Consider the following 18,003-nt stretch of genomic DNA (forward strand, 5'->3'; position numbering starts at 1 on the left):
TTTTCCCTGTATCTTGTTTCAGACTGAACTCGATGTTTCTGTGATAAGCGGTGCAGATAATGGATGGAATGGAGTGTCTATTTTTAAATTAAACTCAATTCCAAGTGTTTATGGTCATATGCACAGTAAAGTTGCGAGCGAAAATAGAAACTAAGGAATGGTTGGCATTTCTTGAATCCCAAGACTTTAACCTTCCGAATGATGGAACGATGCATTTGAGTGACATCGTATGGACACCGCATCCGCACGTGTCTACGACACTCATTTGCTTCTTTGCAAGCTTTCGGAATGTTAAGGGGGTAGTAAGTTTGACTGAACTATCTGACGGTTTTGTCGACGTTCCCATTGTAGCGCCATATAATCCGGTGCGTCTTATGTATGTCAAATATAGGACCAAAAACAATTTTTTCGGGGTCCGCCCTATAACCCGGTGCGCCTTATAGTGCGGAAAATACGGTAAATACCTGTCAAAATGTGTTAAATTACCAAACAAAATCAAGTAAGAATTATTCTAAATCACAATTGAATTTTTTTTTTTAATGAAATTGTTTTTCAAAATAAGGCCGTGTATTATTTACAGCCTTTATGTACTTAGTGGGCAAGCGTGTTGTTCGAAATGACGCATGCGCAAAACGTTTCCCCCTTCCCCGTCTCTGGTCCGCGTGGCTGCGCGCCAATAATTACCATTCCTGCGTAAACTTTCGAAAGCATGGGACGACCCCACACTCCCCCCTTGTGAGGCCCCATGTGCACGCACACTCCCGCGACGTAAACACACCGCGCACGAAAAGAGGCGGATTAGCCAGGCCAGGATGAAAACAGTTGAGCGCCATAGTAGGGGGAGGGAGGCATGCTCAATCCCACCAGCATGAGCAGCATATGTCTTTTTTATCAATTTATTTAAGCGGTGCTAACGATCTGTCTTTAAATTAATTTTGATGTGATATGGGCAGCACGGCGGCGCAGTGGTTAGCGCTTGTGCGGCACAGTTCATGTCATGGGAACCTGTCGTGGGTTCAAATCCAGCTCCAGACTTCCTGTGCGGAGTTTGTATGTTCTCCCCGTGCTTGCGTGGGTTTCCTCCGGGCACTCCGGTTTCCTCCCACATTCCAAAAACATACATTTCAGGTGAATTGGCCGGTCCAAATTGTCCCTAGGTGTGAATGAGCGAATGAGTTGTCTGTCCCTGTGTGCCCTGCGATTGGCTGGCAACCAGTTCAGGGTGTCCCCTGCCCACTGCCCGGAGATGGCTGGGATGGGCTCCAGCCCCCCCGCGACCCTAATGAGGATAAGCGGTACGGCTGATGAGATGAGAGATGAGATAGTATGGTGTAACATTATATAATTATTATTATGCTTTAGAATACAATTTTTTTGTCATTTATTTTTGGAATTCCCCGTTTTCATGGAGTTTTCAACAATTTTTCATTAAAAAAATCTCCTGAATACCAAACATAGACCAAAGAGCAGTTCAACATCATATGTGGAGGAATACTTACTTAACTGGGATGTTGGTGCAATGTACTAGGTGTCCATTGTTAACAACGAGATGAGCTGTGGCTCTCCAGGATCGACTTGTAAAAACATTAAAAGAAAAACATTAGATAAAAAAATATATGGATCGACAATATATACAAGACAGTCTTTGTAGGCTGGCCTAAATTGTAAGTGCATCAGGAAATAGTGCGTTGACAGTAGCAGCAGCATTGTGCAAAAGATCTAAGATCATTTTTTTTTCATAGTTCTCTGTGCTTGTAAATGCCAGGATTCACAAATATTTTTTTACCTCACACAAATCACCCTAACACATTTTCAGACTATTAATTATTATTTTTGTACAGGGGTTTGCAACCTGCAGCTCTAGGACCACACGAAGGCTCTTCAGCGCGGTTTCAGTGGCTCCCAGGAGTTTTTTCAGACATGTTTGAAAATAGAAAAATATGGGGGAGGGGGTATATATATATATATATAGATAGATAGATAGATAGATAGATAGAGAGAGAGAGAATTTGGGGGGGGTTCTGTAAGAGGACAAACATTCTTAACATTTTGTCACGCTTTATCATTGAGAATATATATATTAAATGAGGATAAAACCCATTTTGGTTCTGATTTAAAAATAGGTCTTGATAAGGCTTCACATCATTTGCATTTTTACATTTTGTTGCCATACCCTGGTTTAGCAGCTTGATTTCTTTGAGTCATCTTCAATAGGATCTATCTAATGTAGAAAAATATACTGTGGATGAATAGGCATCTGAATGCTAGCGAGTGCATTGAGTTTTTCTTTCTCCCTGAGTGTGTTTGTGGATGAACACCAATTTTATCAAGATTGATAGCTGTCTGACCAAGTCTGCAAACAAGTGTCTTAATAATGACTCAATATGTTACTTTAATGTACTAGCAAATAGGCCGGGGCAATAAAATGCTAATGATAATTATCGTCATATATGTTTTGTTACGATACATATTAAAAACGTTTGATAAAAGTTGCTATTTTAAATTGTAATACACCACCTAAAAACAGAAGTTCTAGACCAACATTCAGGAGACGATGGTGACAAGGACCAGCCAATCATTTCACAGGAATAGCGGCTCAGAGTCAAAGCGGAAGGACATCAAGACGGTCAAATGAGCAATGAAGAGGCAAAGGACACCCAGCAGACTCACTAAAATCATGCTGAAAAAGTTGTAGACAGGAGAGGCCCCTCATCTTCAGTTATTTTGGCTACTTACGCGTCTTACAAAAATAAAAACGAGTGGCGACGTCACCTGTGACTTTCGACAACATGTGCCAAGCAAGATGGCAATCACGAATAACTAATTCCACTACCCGCTAGAATATGCTATGGTAAAAACAATTCAGTCCTAAACAAGTGCTAGCAATTATTCATCAAGTACCGGCCCTGTGAGCAACAAACCGCTAGCGAACAAGGGGCCACCTGCGTATACCTGCAACCAAAGGTGGGAACATCCTGACCTGTCACAGAGCAGCATTTAGGCCTGATACTGTGGACATATACAAAGCATCCAGCCATGATCTTTGATTTTTGCAATCCGGAGATGGAATAAGAGCTTGCTCTGTCCACTCCACGCATCGGCCTGTATTGCAGTACCTCCGGGAACGGTGCATTCGCAATGATCGCAGCAAGGCTTTAGGGCTAGGACCTTAGCTTGGCCTTTTGGCTGAGAGTAAGTGTCCCGGCTCCTAGGCTTTGTAGCGTATTATGAACTGACCGATAACGGATAATGAATAACGAAGATAGAACAATAACCCTTAAAAACCCCAAAACCCCATAATGATTTTTCCGGCCTGTAAACTTTATAGCAGGGGTCTCCAGTATGATATGCTTTTTAGAAATAACAATTCATCATGTTATTACTAAATTATTACCAGGTTATTGGTAAGTAGGGTTTAACAGACTCAATCAACCACTAAAAATCATTTTACTAGAGAATCACATGAGCCAGCACTGGTGAGCTATTTTCGGAATGGGTCCGCAGACACCACAGCTGTTCTTAAGGGGCATCACGATGGAGTCCCCTGCTTTATAGCAATGGCCGTTGTTTTGTAACATTTTCTAAACTGATCGTTTTCTTTTGTCTATGTTGTTAACAAATTCAGACACTCTAAGATTTCATGCACGACATGCATGTTGCTGGATGTAAATGGAAAATAGTATGTGGATTTTTTTTTTATTGCTTGGGGGATTGCAGGTCCACCTCAGATTATGTGCAATGTTATGCATTTTGATAACCTCATTTTGTGAACTTTTAATTTTGTTTTATATTTCTCATATTTGTGAAATGCTGTGTAGAAGTTTGTCACCATTCGTCATTGTTCTGACATTAAAGATTTGTTAAAGCAGCATCTAGTTTTGTTAGCTTTCACTAAGGGGCAAAAGTTAGACTTTAAATGTAAAAGAAAGGAAGATGTGACAACTATCGTGATAATTATTGATATCCACTGATAATAAATTATTTTATTGTTAAAATGAAATGTGCTTTATGTGAGAGACTTCTCTAGCTGTAACTTGTGAAACGCTACATTGATCTGATGTAACTTTCGTGTATTTATTGTTATTTATTCTAACTACTTATTTGCACTGCTTAGATCATGTTACTGGATAAGAAGGAGTGATATATTTTTTATTAACTAAGGCTTGTGTGACATTAACTACTGGAGCACTTCCATAATGTTTAAAAGTGACTTTTTTTTCCACATCACTCAATATCTGTTGACCGGGTGGAAACATGTTGGCCTGGAGAGGGATGAGCGCCGCCAGGCGGTACTTGCCCAAGACACACCACAGGATGTGGCGCCTTTATGACCTTAGTTGTTAACTGATACACACACACATAACTGACAATATCTCGTCATTATTGTTATTAGTATTGATTGTAAGGCTGAAACGATTAGTTGGTGTTTTTGAAAAATTTGATAATAAAAATAGTCAATGAATTTCATTGCCGACTGTTGTCGCCGGACACGTTTTTCCAAAAGCATTAGGTACCTTGCGTGATAATAAACTCTGCTTAGAGTCGCTCATGGGAAATAATGTATCTGTCTTTCGCGGTCAGATACAGAAATGTAGGCGTCAAAATCAAGTTCATGAACTAAAACCTTTAAGGTTTGGGAATTAATAAAAAGGTTTCTTGCAAAATTTGCAAAGCAGACCTTGCATATCAATGCAGTGCCGTAGTGATGCAGGAACACCCCAGGAACAAAGGATGTCGGGGACAGTTGAACAAAACTGAGTCAGACTCACCTCGGTATAATTCAAGTAACATTCAAACCGTATTGGTTTTGATTACATTCATTGTAAATTGTGTTGCGTATATTTCACTATCAAAGAGAGTTTAAACTTTATGCCCAATTGTGCCCGACAAACATATTTGAAATTAAATGCATCCATTTCGAAGAACAAACTTAATTTATTTAAATGTTAAAAACGACAAACATGAGTTGTTTTAACAGTTTGATTTCAAACTGTTGACTATCGTTAAGTACTTTTGTTTGATAATTGCAATTGGCTGCTGAATGTACTTAGCAAAATGCACATATTTTTTTTATTGATTACGATTTGGGGCAGCATGGCGGCGCAGTGGTTAGCGCGTGTGCGGCACCGGTCTAATGTCTTGGGAACCTCCTGGGTGAGTTTGTATGTTCTCCCCGTGCTTGCGTGGCTTTCCTCTGGGCACTCTGTTTTCCTCCCACATTCCAAAGACATGCATTTCAGGTGGATTTGCCGGTCCAAATTGTCCCTAGGTGTGAATGAGCGAGTGAGTTGTCTGTCCCTGTTTGCCCTGCGATTGGCTGGCAACCAGTTCAGGGTGTCCACTGCCCGATGATTGCTGGGATGGGCTCCAGCACCCCCGCGACCCTACTGAGGATAAGCGGTGCAGCTCATGAAATGAGATAAGATTACCATTTGAAACTTGACTAATCGTTTCAATAGTTGGTGGTGACTAGTTGATTATTCAAACAGTCGTTAGTTGAAGCCTGAATTGATCGACTGATTGCTAATGTTAAGCTAGTCCCCCCAACACTCCTTTTTGGAGATTTATTTACTTTGGTTGTTGCTCATGTTGTATAATATATCATCCGTTCATGAATTTGTTTATTATTTTATACAGTTATAAACCTTTTTTTCCCCCAGGAAAAACAATATTGTTAAAATTGCTCAGGTCTTTGAACAAAAAACTCAGGTGTATAGTTAAATAATGAAGAGAAAAAATAGTTTCAAACAAGTGTTGCTATTTAGACTCCTCCATCCTCCTAAGATGGCCGCTTCCTCTGGCCGGGTTCAAAGCGAACCCGGTGGACACTCCACACAGGTCACGTATGCAGACAGCGAGGAGGCCCCTGAAAGGGGTCTTATGAGACCGGGCTACTCGTAGCCCCCCTTCCTCATTCTTTCTTTCCCCCGTTCTGTCTGCATGTCCCTCTAGGGGAGCAGGGGTACATGCCATTGGCTGCTTCTGGTGCCTTATTTACTCAATTCTCTGCCCAGTGACCATATTTGGCACTCTTGAGATGTTTATGCTCAAGAGGGTGCGGGGGGTCAACAACCAAAATACTCGGAACACGCCACTCTAAGAACGCCCGATATCTCCACGCGAGTTTGATACTTTTACGGAGACTCTGATGCTAGATAACGCCATCGATTCCGTTATTTTCTGGGGTTGTTTTTGATAGATTTGGACGGCCTTGTTTGCCGTAGTTATCAGCAAACAGTTTTCCTGAAGTAACTGCTGAGCTGTCTCCTGGCCGACGTTGTGAAAAACAAGTTGTGCAACCAGGAACTTGGCCCCCTTCTCGTTCCTCTCAACTGGTCGGAGAGGACCTGTGTGTATTTATGCTCCTAACGTTACGTATGTTTTCCACAGCCTGATTAGTCCGCATGTCTATCGCTGAAATATCCCTTAAAGTCTTCCCTGTTTAGAAAAAGAGCATGGCAAAAGTTCTAATTTGATCAGATCAGAGGTCATTGGTGACTAATAAAACATTTAAAACAGCAACATGTCGCCACTTTACTCATACCTGCTTAAGCAAACCAGTTTATGCGTTAGTGTACCGCTTTTCGCCCCTCTAAAATGCCGACCACTTTTTGATAAAAATCTACAGCGTTATCAAATTTAAACAACAACAATTCTTGATTCGAGACTAGTATTTTCGTCTACGGTTGCTTTATTTTGAAACAAGACTACATCTTTTTGCATGAATAAATCGCTCCAACAATAACATTAGATTTCTCTTTTGGTAAAAGCTCATTTGATACATACACTACTTTTTCTTTTTTGTCTTCATTATTAAACACAATTATTACCCAAGAGCCCTTTTGCGTTTGTAAACACTTGTGACAAGCTGTGCGTGCATGGGTGAAGCAAAGGGACAGAATTAATGTTTGTTTATACCAGCCCATTGACCCAAAAAGATCATAGATCATAGATAGGAACAGCTGAAATAACAAAGTATGTTCCAGCAGCACAAGTGTGACATTGTTAATCATCAAAGTCAACAAAAAGGTTCCTTTGATCTGCGCTGGATTTCTTCCTTTTGAAGGGACTGGAAAAATCAGCCTTGAAAGTGCTTAAGAAGTGCTTACATTTGTCCATGATAAAGCTGTATGGACCCTGTAGTGTGTACAACTAATGTGTAATATACATATTATGACATTCATTATGGATAAATCTATATGTAAATTAACATTGTCATTTTATTTACATTTGGTGTGATTTGATTTGAGCTGGCCCAGTGGAGTAGCTGGTAGGTACAGAGGGGGTGATGAGACAGCGACAGCGGATAAAAATGGAACTGATTCTGAACCTTCCGTTTGCGAGCATTATTATGCTCTTAGAAGATTTCTTTGCTTTCATCACCCCGTTTAAAAAATGTTCAGGTCATTGATGGATAATGGTCATGCAGCTTAGCGATAGTAACCATTGGTTTGCCTTCTTTTTATTTCTTAATAATCTCGCGTTTCAATATCATAGTTGTCATGTTTTGCTTTTCCTTTTAGCATCACTAAAAGCTTTGGGAACTATAGCTTATAAATACAATACAAAAATACAGCATTGTATCGCTGAATTGAAAAGTATTTATGAAGCACTCGACATTCTGAACTTAATGAAGACAGAAAGGGCATTGTGGGTGTTAATTCAGCCAAGAGCATATCATGATGCAAACCAATAGCAGACCAGCATTATATGTCGTTAGACAGGAGGAATGTAATTTGTTTTGCAAGTATTTAAAGATGGGGAATACATTTTTGTTGATTTTGTATGGTGGAGAAAATGCCATATTGAGGGGCGGAAAAATAATCGCCTTCAACACCTCAAAGTGAAACGTCGTATGGCGGGGCCACTACCCAATGGGTCAACTTTTATTTGGATTTGTAGACAAGGACTAATAGTTTTTGTATGGTTGATTACAAACTTAATACCTTCCTGTTGGGGTTGCCCTTAACTTTGCTTACCTGCCTGTTATAAAAGAGAACCCCACTACTTGACTTTGAAAAATCAGGCAGCTGTTGCTAAAACAATAAGGCCGTTGACTCCTCCTAATTTGCATATCGCTTCATACCATTAAGCTAGTCATAAACAAGCAGATACTAGGAAGAAGCTGGAAGAGTGCAGGGGCTTTTTTCCTACAATGCTGTGCACGTTGTGGAATGCGTTTGAAGTGACCCGCCGTGCCTGCGCTATTGTCTGCTGGAGTGTACCCCCGTTAACCCGGTCTGGCTGCTGGTTCACTTCCAATGTATGTGAAGTATGTGTGTGGAAATGGCGGTTATACATGAGAACGGCGTGTACAGTGCCACCGGTGACTGGCTAAACTCTTTAAATGAATGTAGCGGGGCTAGCAAGGTCCACCGCTGCCAGACAGCCTTCAACTCCTCAACCAGGAGTCGTCACATGTCTGCCAATGTGGTTGTTTTGGACATTAGTGGGAAAAACGGAGCCAAGCCGAACTCCCCCTTGTGTGTCGTTGGGCAAAAGTCGGGACTTTTGGCAGTCGACTTTTTTCTTTTAACTAAGTGCGGAGGTAGCTTTTGATAATCTGTGCTTTTTGGAAGACAGAATTTGCCTCGATTTTGGTGTTATTGGATTGACTTGGATGTTAAGAGGACATGCATACTGCACTATTATTTAAAAAAAAAAATCAGTTTTAATTTAAATCTTCAGTGTGTATGAGACAGTGGTGTCCGCAACTTGAAATTATGCTTCTCTGCAGCCATATCCTGGCCCAAAGTCATTATCGCATCCTCAGTCAGCTCATTACTCAAGTACTAATAAACTCTTCTGATTTCATCTTTTGAGGGGTTTGTGTGGGCGTTTTGAATTTTGCCAATGATATCCTACGAGGCTCTGTGTTCTGTCAAGTTCCAATGCAAAGGCTTCAACCCTATTCTAAGCTACAAGGATCTCTCGTCGTGAAATACTACACGCTGTCACTTTCATGTAAAATTATTTGAGGCAAAATGGAAAATTCTCAGTAGTTGACTTACAAAACAACGGAATACATCCATGTTTACTGCCATGTAACCGAACCCGATGCAATTTATTTTAAGGTCTGTCATATGACTGGGAAGTGGTTGACTGACGCACCAACGTGTTCACACTCGCTTGTTCCCACATCCTTTATAGTGTAATTAATTTTTCTGGTGGCTTCACTGAGAAACTCCGCCCCCCCTACGCTTACAAATACATAGAATTGATTCTAGAAATAAGTTATTGTGGCTTATGACGTCACTACACTTTGCTTTTATAGGGGATTCCTCACCCTAAGGCTGTTATTCATTACGATAGAAAAAAGATCACCCTTATAATTCTCTTGACTTGCCGGAGGGTTGTTTCATGTCATAAAATAATAGATTTTCTAACTTTTTGATTTTAGTGTCCTTTTTTTATCCATTTGATTTCTCCACTACCGTGTGTTGACAATAATCGTCCCGATCGATAATTAGTTACAGCCATACTCCTTGTTGAGTACCCTCTTTTTATTATTTGATGATCTTAGTTTCCTTGTTTGTCATGTTTTTCGTTCTCCCTTTAGCATCACTGCAAGCCTTGGCACACATAGCATCTTATATGAAGTTTACCAATATCAGCCAGGCATCTTGGAGACTTAACTCATTATATGCACAAACACTGCAAAGACTTGATTTTATATGTTTTTGGGTGTGCAGAATAACTTAATTTTTGATGTTGTATAGTGGAAAAAATGCTGTAATGTGGGGACGTCATATTCCAGGGGGTCTACTGTACATAGAATCACCGCCACAAATAACAAACCAACCTCCCTCAAAAAAGTAAAATTTTGGGTATTTTTATTTTTGCCTTTATGGAATATTTACCACACAATTCTGGGGCTTTAAATCGAATTACACCATTTTGGGGGGTTCTATTAATGAAATAAAGCTGTTTGGGGGTTATTTAGTACAACCTGCCCCAATTTACATTTTAACATGTCAACTTAGGTTTACCCCGTATTTTATACATTTTTCATAATTTCAAATTGTGTAGGCAGTGTCTAAAATAGCATCTGCCTGGAGGCCCGGGGCGTGCATCTTTTACGTCGGGCGTACAACTTACACAACGTCTCTGCCCGGGTGGCCGACAACTTTTACTAGACAAAAAACATTGTTTTTTCTTTTCAATTTTTTTTTCAAATCAAACGACGGCTTTATTCCGATTTCGAAATCTTCGTTCGGTTTGAAAATTTTGGAATTACTGTTCGTTTGGCAATTTGCATACTCGGCAGCCAATCAGAAGCCTGCATCGAATAACTTTGTGCTTCCGGACTTTCCCAAGCGTTATAAGGTCGTGCATTTGCATATCGTTTCCCAAAGAAGACGCACAGAGAACACAAGAAAAATGAATAAGTGGTTAGGAATCAAAACAAAACATCAGCCCCAGAAGAAAGATTTGAAAGAAGCTAACAAAATTAATGACGCTACAAAACGTAAACGTACATTAAAAGCATCGTGGAAAGAGGAGTTCACGTGGCTTGTAGCATATGACGCAACGCAAACATTGCATGAATGAAGACGAGTAAATACAGGTACATACTGATGGCAGATGGAAAACAGAGATGTCGTATACATACAATGAATGTTATAAGTAGATTTATAATTAACTTAATTTTAAAGTGTTGTTCTGTTATATATTCTGATTATCAATCCTTAAGACTTTGCAACAATGTTTTTTTTTTTTGCGATTAGTTGTCTTATTGTGTTTCAAGTTGGGAAAAATGGGGCAGGCAACTTCTCAGAGTTGTCTGCCCTGGTCTCAAGTAACTTTTTGTCATGAGTTTCAGACACTGGTGTAAGCCATATAACAATTTTTGCATGGGAATTTTTTTTTTGTCAGATCTTGTCTTGACCATTTCGACTGTAGTCTGGATCGTCTCGGTTACTGGTAGCAGACGACAACGTAGATTGCTAATATTGTCGCAGTACACTTGGAAATATTATCCTCGGTAGAGAATTCATTTTTCGTGAGTATTGTAGCCTTGTCGATAAAGCATGATATGCACGCGCACATCATGTTATAAACAGAGTGCACTGTGGCTGAATAGAAAATTTCCATGGCATTTTATGTTGATGACGATGAAGACAATCTCAACCTCTTTACACTAATTCTCTTTGTTTTTATTCTGTGTGTCTTGCTGTTAGTAAAGAGGTAACGCTTTGCGTTTGTAAGGTTTATTTTCGGGAATGCAATCATTAATAAGGGGAGTAATGGTCTGAGGTGAACATGTATTTTGTAATTAATCTTTAAAGGTAAAGAAAATCGACTAACTCAGAGATACTTTTTTTTTTCATTTGACTGCAAAAATAAAATTCTGAGTTATGATGAACAATATCACAAAACCAGGACACAAACACGATTGAATAACACACTTCCGCTTTGCTAATACGTATTTTTCCATGACACGTCAGTATCTGTAACAGGTCCGATCATAAAATGCTGGAGCAGGTTAAATATTGATCTTGCGGTGTCTTACTTCCTCCATTGTAAATGTGTGTTCCCTCTCTCACCACGCCCGTGCCTCCCCCTTTCCCCTTGTCCTCTCCCACTCCCTTCTGCTGATTGGGTTAAGGAGTTCATTGTTATCAACTGATTTGTTTTTCTTCTACACTGCAGATGCAACACGTACACACGATGCTTTTTACACGCGCTTGTTTGTTAATGCGCTGGCGGGCGCGGCTCTTGTTTGTGTCCTGGTGAACTTGCCATCGGAAGGGTTGCCAAGACGACGGAAGCTGCCACGCCGGCTGTACACTTTCCGCGATTTTTTTTGTCCTTTTTAACTGCAGCTTTTTTCTGCTTTATGATGTCCTGTTAAAGATATGACAATCTTATCACATTTTGTTTTTCTAGTCGCAGTTTTAGTCACATGTATTTGTAAGGCAATTGACCGAATTTATTGAAATGAGTGGCGATTTTGCAATTGAGCATTTGAAAATAAAGTGAAATTGAGTATATTAGTGACAGAGTTTGTACGGATGCTTGAAATCCTTGAAAAAGCTTTAATTTTAGTGTTGTGTTTTCTGGGATTTAAAGTGGCTTGAATTTTGATTGAAGTCATATGCACTTTCTGTAATATCTGTTTATCATAGCAATATATTTTCATTAGTTATTACTGACAACAAATTTGAGTATTGATTGATAAAGTCGAGCTTTTGTCTCTACAACTCGACTTTTTGGAGACATGTCTACTGAAGATGTATCATTTTATTGTCACTGTAAACAAAAGACACACTTAAAACTCGTTGGATTTTGCGTGTGATGTTATTTTATGAAATTCGGTATAGGCCTCCAGAAGCAGGATTTTATCGGTCTTCTGTCTCTGTAAGGGGAAAAACAGTTGTATACAGACGCTGCCCGACTTACGATCGTTCGTAAGTTGAATTTGTTCGTAAGTTGCTTCCGTTCTATATTTTGTATGTTTAAGGTTTATATAAGTGTGTTTAAGGCTTGTATAAGTAACCTATATTGTTTTATTCTAAAAAATAAACATTTCATAAAATTACCACCTCTACAAAGATAAATAAAGTTAAGTGTAACTTACTTTTGGGAGACAAGCTTCAAGAGGTCCTTCTCCGTGGTAAAAAGTGGCCGAAATAAAGCGTTCCGAAAATTTTCTCAATCGCATCAAGCTTTCTTATTCCTTTTTCGTCTCAAAAGAAATGGCTCGCCTCTTCTTTACATTTTACACCAACCATATTGAACGGATGCACGAGATATTTAACAATAAAAACGTCAAAGTTCTTAGCGCGCTAGCTATACAGTACATGTTGTCATGATTACACATGAACCAGGAAGTAGAAGCCAGATTTCTTCTTCGGTGTGAAAGCTGGGTGACCTCTCACAGCGGCACGCGGCGGAAAGAAGCACTATAATAACTGTCCTCTACTCAGAAAAAGGTGCACACGATATAAATTCTAACTTACAGCAATGTCCGGATATTTTTCGAAACCCCGAAAAAAATGTTCGTATCTCCCGTTTTGCGTAAGTAGGGGAGCGTTGGTATCTTTAATTTCAACACACACCATGTTTAGAGTGTGCCTGCAGTGGAATATTAACAGTTTTCTTTCATGCTGACAGAATGAGAAATTGTGTTTTTTTTTAATTGTCGATCGCCACATTTATGAATGACTGCCACATTAATGATTTCAAAGCACACCTGTCCGCTGCGATGGTTTTGCGTGCTGAAAAACAAAAGTGCTGCGTATGCTCAAATAACGGACGCTGACTTTATTGCAGTGTTCGTCTTCTCATAAAGTAACATCCCCCAAGAAGGAGCGAGAAAGTTTCCCCAAGGCTCGCTTTAAGACGCAAGAATGTTTCTTGTTTTTCAACAGCACTTACTTTGAAACCTTCTTGGAACTATAAAAGTAAAAGATCTTCTAAGGGGACGAACTCTCGGTAGGACTATTAAGACTTTTGAATTGATTCTAATAGGATAAAGAAGAAATAATGTTAGAACTCGTTTCACAATTCGTAATGTTGTTTGCAAAACAAGTTACAAAATGTGTAAAAAAAAAAAACCACAACGTTCACTCATATTTAATTGTTGATTTGTTACGATGAAATGCAGCAGATTTCGAAGAATTTTTCTTCACGTTTTACTCAACGTAAAGTCAAGTCATGTTTATTTGTATAGCCCTTTATCACAGAGTCTCAAAGGGCTGCACAGATTATTTGCAAACCACAGACTATTATGACGCCATCCCCTCATCTAAAACCTACATGAGGGCAAATAATACACATATTATCAACAACCAGGACGACCAAGATTCGATGGATGTTGCAATAACAAATACCACACAGATATTGTCAAAATATAGGTTATTCATATGCTATAGAATAGAAGTGTGTTTTATGTCTAGATTTTAACATTTCCACTGAAGTTGCTGATCGAATCTCAGGGGGAAGAGCATTCCACAGCACGGGGGCCCGAATGGAGAACGCTCTCAAACCTGCGGATCTCATCTTGGCTCTTGGGATCACTACTAGACCAGCGTTTTCAGAGCGAAGGCTCTGGACGGGAACATAGGGGGAAATTAAATCTGAAAGATATGAGGGAGCAAGTCTATGTATAATTTTGTACACTACCAACAGAACCTTAAAATCACATCTTAAGCTAAGAGGGACCCAATGCAGGTTAGCTGAAATCGGGGAAATGTGATCAAAATTTCTTGTCTTAGTTAAAAGCCTCGCTGCAGCATTTTGTACCAGCTGCAGGCTCTTGATTTTGAACTTCGTGAAAATCTGACATTTTAGAAAATGTATCTGCTTTTTGGACAGGGTTTGATTTTGCGCTAACAATTATTATTTCAATATTCACATGGACAACACCAACCTGCCACTCACCAGAGACTTCACATCCTGCCTGGAGAGCCTCGGGATACACAGCCTTATTGACTTCCCCACCCACATTAAAGGCCACACATTGGACTTGGTCTGCTGCTCTGGCCTCTCTACTTCTAAGCCCACTGCCGATGTCTTTCCTGAATCTGATCATGTCCTCCTCACTTTTAACACCGTACTCTGTCTCTCTACTGTCAAAACCTCCCGTCTCATTTCTTTTCGTAATACCAAAAATAACAACATTGACACCCTCTGCTCCATTATTGACCGTTCCCCACCCCCAGAAGCTCTCTCAAGCCCGGATGACCTCACCGTTCACTACAATGCCTGCCTCACAAATATTCTAAATTCTCTTGCCCCCCTGAAAACCAGGACTGCCTCATTCTCCACATCTGCCCCCTGGTTTACACCCGCTCTTGGGTCAATGAAATCAAAGAACCGCCAACTCGAGCGACTCTATAAGAAAACCGGCCTCACCATCCATAAGGACATGTACATTACCCATACTGCTAAATACAAGGACCAAATTGCACAAACCAAATCCAGCTACTACTCCGGCCTCATCCTTTCCAACGAAGGAAATTCAAGAACTCTCTTCTCTGTCATGAACAAAATCCTCCAGCCACCAAATTCTCTCCCCCTCCACCTGTACTCCACAGCAACCTGCAACTCCATAATGGAGTACTTCAATCACAAAATCCTTAAGATTCATCACCAACTCCATCAAAACCTGTCTGCTCCCTCCCCATCTGAATTTCCTTCTCCAGTTTTGCTCCACCCACGACTGCTGAATTATCCAACCTCATACTCAAATCCAAGCCCACCACTTGCCAGCTCGATCCCCTCCCTTCATCCCTTGTTAAATCCTGCCTCCCTTCCCTGCTTCCTCTCATATCTGCCATTATCCACTCCTCACTCTCTTCTGGTATTGTCCCATCACTTTTCAAAACCGCTGCTGTTACCCCTACACTGAAAAAACATGGTGCTGACCCCAACAACTTTGACAACCTCCGCCCCATCTCCAACCTTCCATTTATTTCGAAAATCCTTAAAAAAACTGTTGCTGCTCAACTCCACTCGCACCTGTCCCTCCACTCTCTCTATGAGACCTTTCAGTCTGGTTTCCGCCCCCGCTACAGCACAGAGACTGCCCTAATCCGTATTGTAAATGATCTCCTCATAGCATCTGACTCCGGTCTAGTCTCCATCCTCATCCTCCTAGACTTGAGCGCCGCCTTCGACACAATCTCTCACCCTATCCTCCTCAATAGACTCTCCTCCATTGGTCTCACCCATACTTCCCTCAGTTGGTTCCATTCCTACCTCACTGGCCACACTCAGTTTGTCCAGCTGAAATCCTTCACCTCAAAGCCCTCCCTAGTCACCACAGGTGTACCCCAGGGATCTGTCTTAGGTCCTCTTCTCTTCATCGTCTACCTCTTGCCTCTTGGTCATATCCTCCGCAAATTTAATATCCACTTTCACTGCTTTGCTGATGACACCCAACTCTACCTCTCCTGCAAACCAAACTCCATACTCCCACCTCCCTCCCTCACCTCTTGCCTTTCCAAACTCAAAACATGGTTCACAACAAACTTTCTTAAATTAAATGCCAATAAAACAGAATTCCTCCTTCTTGGCACCAAATCCACTTTATCCAAAGTAAACAATTTCTCTCTCAACATCGACAGGTCCTTAGTGTCCCCCTCCCCCCAGGTCAAGAGTCTGGGTGATAGCATGCTTACCTTCCACTCACATATCAACACCATCACCTGCACTGCTTATTTCCTCCTCCGCAATATTACCAGACTCCGCCCTTCCCTCACCCCCCGCACCACTGCTATTCTCGTCCACAGTCTTGTCACATCCCGCCCTGACTACTGCAATGCTCGCCTCTTCGGCCTTCCTCAAAAGTCCCTCCATAAAATTCAGCTGGTTCAAAACGCCTCTGCTCGCATCATCACAAAAACATCTTCCCAGCAGCACATCACCCCCGTTCTCCAACGGCTACACTGGCTTCCTGTTCAGCATCGCATCAGCTACAAACTGATCCTATATACATATATGGCCATTCACAACCTGGCTCCTCCTTACCTGTCCGACCTTCTCCAGGTGCACGTCCCCACTCGCTCCCTCAGATCCTCGTCCTCCCTCCGACTGTCAGTGCCCCCTGCCCACCTGAGCACCATGAGAGCCAGAGCCTTCAGTCGCGCTGCTCCCAAGCTTTGGAACAATCTACCTCCGGACCTCCAAAACTGCACACCTCTCTCCACTTTTTTTTAAGTCCCGTCTAAAAACACACCTGTTCAGGACTGCCTACAACACATAGCTTCTCCATTTCCTATGTTTTTATGATTTTATGTCTTGTTTTTATTTATTATTTAGCTTACAACTTTTTAAATTGTATTTTTTCATTGTCTGTACAGTGTCCTTGGGTGGCCTGAAAGGTGCTTTTAAATAAAATGCATTATTATTATTATTATTATTTTGATAATTGATAAATCGGTCAATTATTTTTTTTAAGAATTCCATTTTTTAACACATTTTTAATTTCCTCCTCTTTATTCAAATGTTAAGGTTTTGGAGAGGTAGATAAATAGTGCTCAAAACAACATAATATTTTATGATATAAGACAATAAGAGCACGGCGGCGCAGTGGTTAGCGCTTGTGCGGCACAGTTCATGTCATGGGAACCTGTCGTGGGTTCAAATCCAGCTCCAGACTTCCTGTGCGGAGTTTGTATGTTCTCCCCGTGCTTGCGTGGGTTTCCTCCGGGCACTCCGGTTTCCTCCCACGTTCCAAAAAACATGCATTTCAGGTGAATTGGCCGGTCCAAATTGTCCCTAGGTGTGAATGAGCGAATGAGTTGTCTGTCCCTGTGTGCCCTGCGATTGGCTGGCAACCAGTTCAGGGTGTCCCCTGCCCACTGCCTGGAGATGGCTGGGATGGGCTCCAGCCCCCCCCGCGACCCTAATGAGGATAAGCGGTACGGCTGATGAGATGAGATGAGATAAGACAATCAAATAATACAAGTGTTTGTAAAATTACAATAAACAAAAATACTTATAATGTATGTTCTACACCTGCAAACATGCACAGGGTATAAGATACTCTTTTCCTACCACCCTATGCAAAGATCATTTTACATTTGGACTTAACAAAACAAAAACAAAAAGCAATGAAGTTCATATTATGTGTAGAGAAATATTTAATCGACAAAAATATCTAAAATGTAAACCTACTTTTTAAAATGTTGTCAACAAATTTGTCTTTTTGGTTAAATCTTTGAATATGACAAACATTTCAAGTGTGAAAAAGATATATAATATGTATAATAAGAAACTGCCCCATCATTTATTTTATTTTTTTACCACCACCAGCCCTCGCAATTTTTAATATTTTTATTTTGACCTAAATTCGTCTTTTTGTGTTTAGCATTAGCAAAAATATGGCTTAAATTCGGGTCGGGGTCTTACTTAGAATACAATAGCATGCAGAAACCATCAAAATCATTTTTTGAGATTACGACCTTGTTTGTTTTTCTCGATTTAGTATTGCATAGACCTAAAATTCTCTTCCGGTTTTTAGCGCTAGCAAAACTTGTTCTCAATCCAGGCCAG

The 18,003-nt window shown here is 40.6% G+C and overlaps 1 protein-coding gene and 1 pseudogene across 1 annotated transcript in view; both read left to right on the forward strand.

Moving 5' to 3' along the window:
- Positions 1–18,003, forward strand: part of LOC148354811 (insulin receptor-like) — a 118,055-nt gene that overhangs the window by 4,581 nt on the left and 95,471 nt on the right. The gene's annotated exons all lie outside the window — the stretch shown is intronic.
- Positions 3,043–3,131, forward strand: LOC148354812 (U2 spliceosomal RNA; annotated as a pseudogene).

Source organism: Urocampus carinirostris, chromosome 12 (genome assembly GCF_059441175.1).
Source record: "Urocampus carinirostris isolate Australia breed hairy pipefish chromosome 12, RoL_Ucar_1.0, whole genome shotgun sequence".
NCBI lineage: Eukaryota > Metazoa > Chordata > Actinopteri > Syngnathiformes > Syngnathidae > Urocampus > Urocampus carinirostris.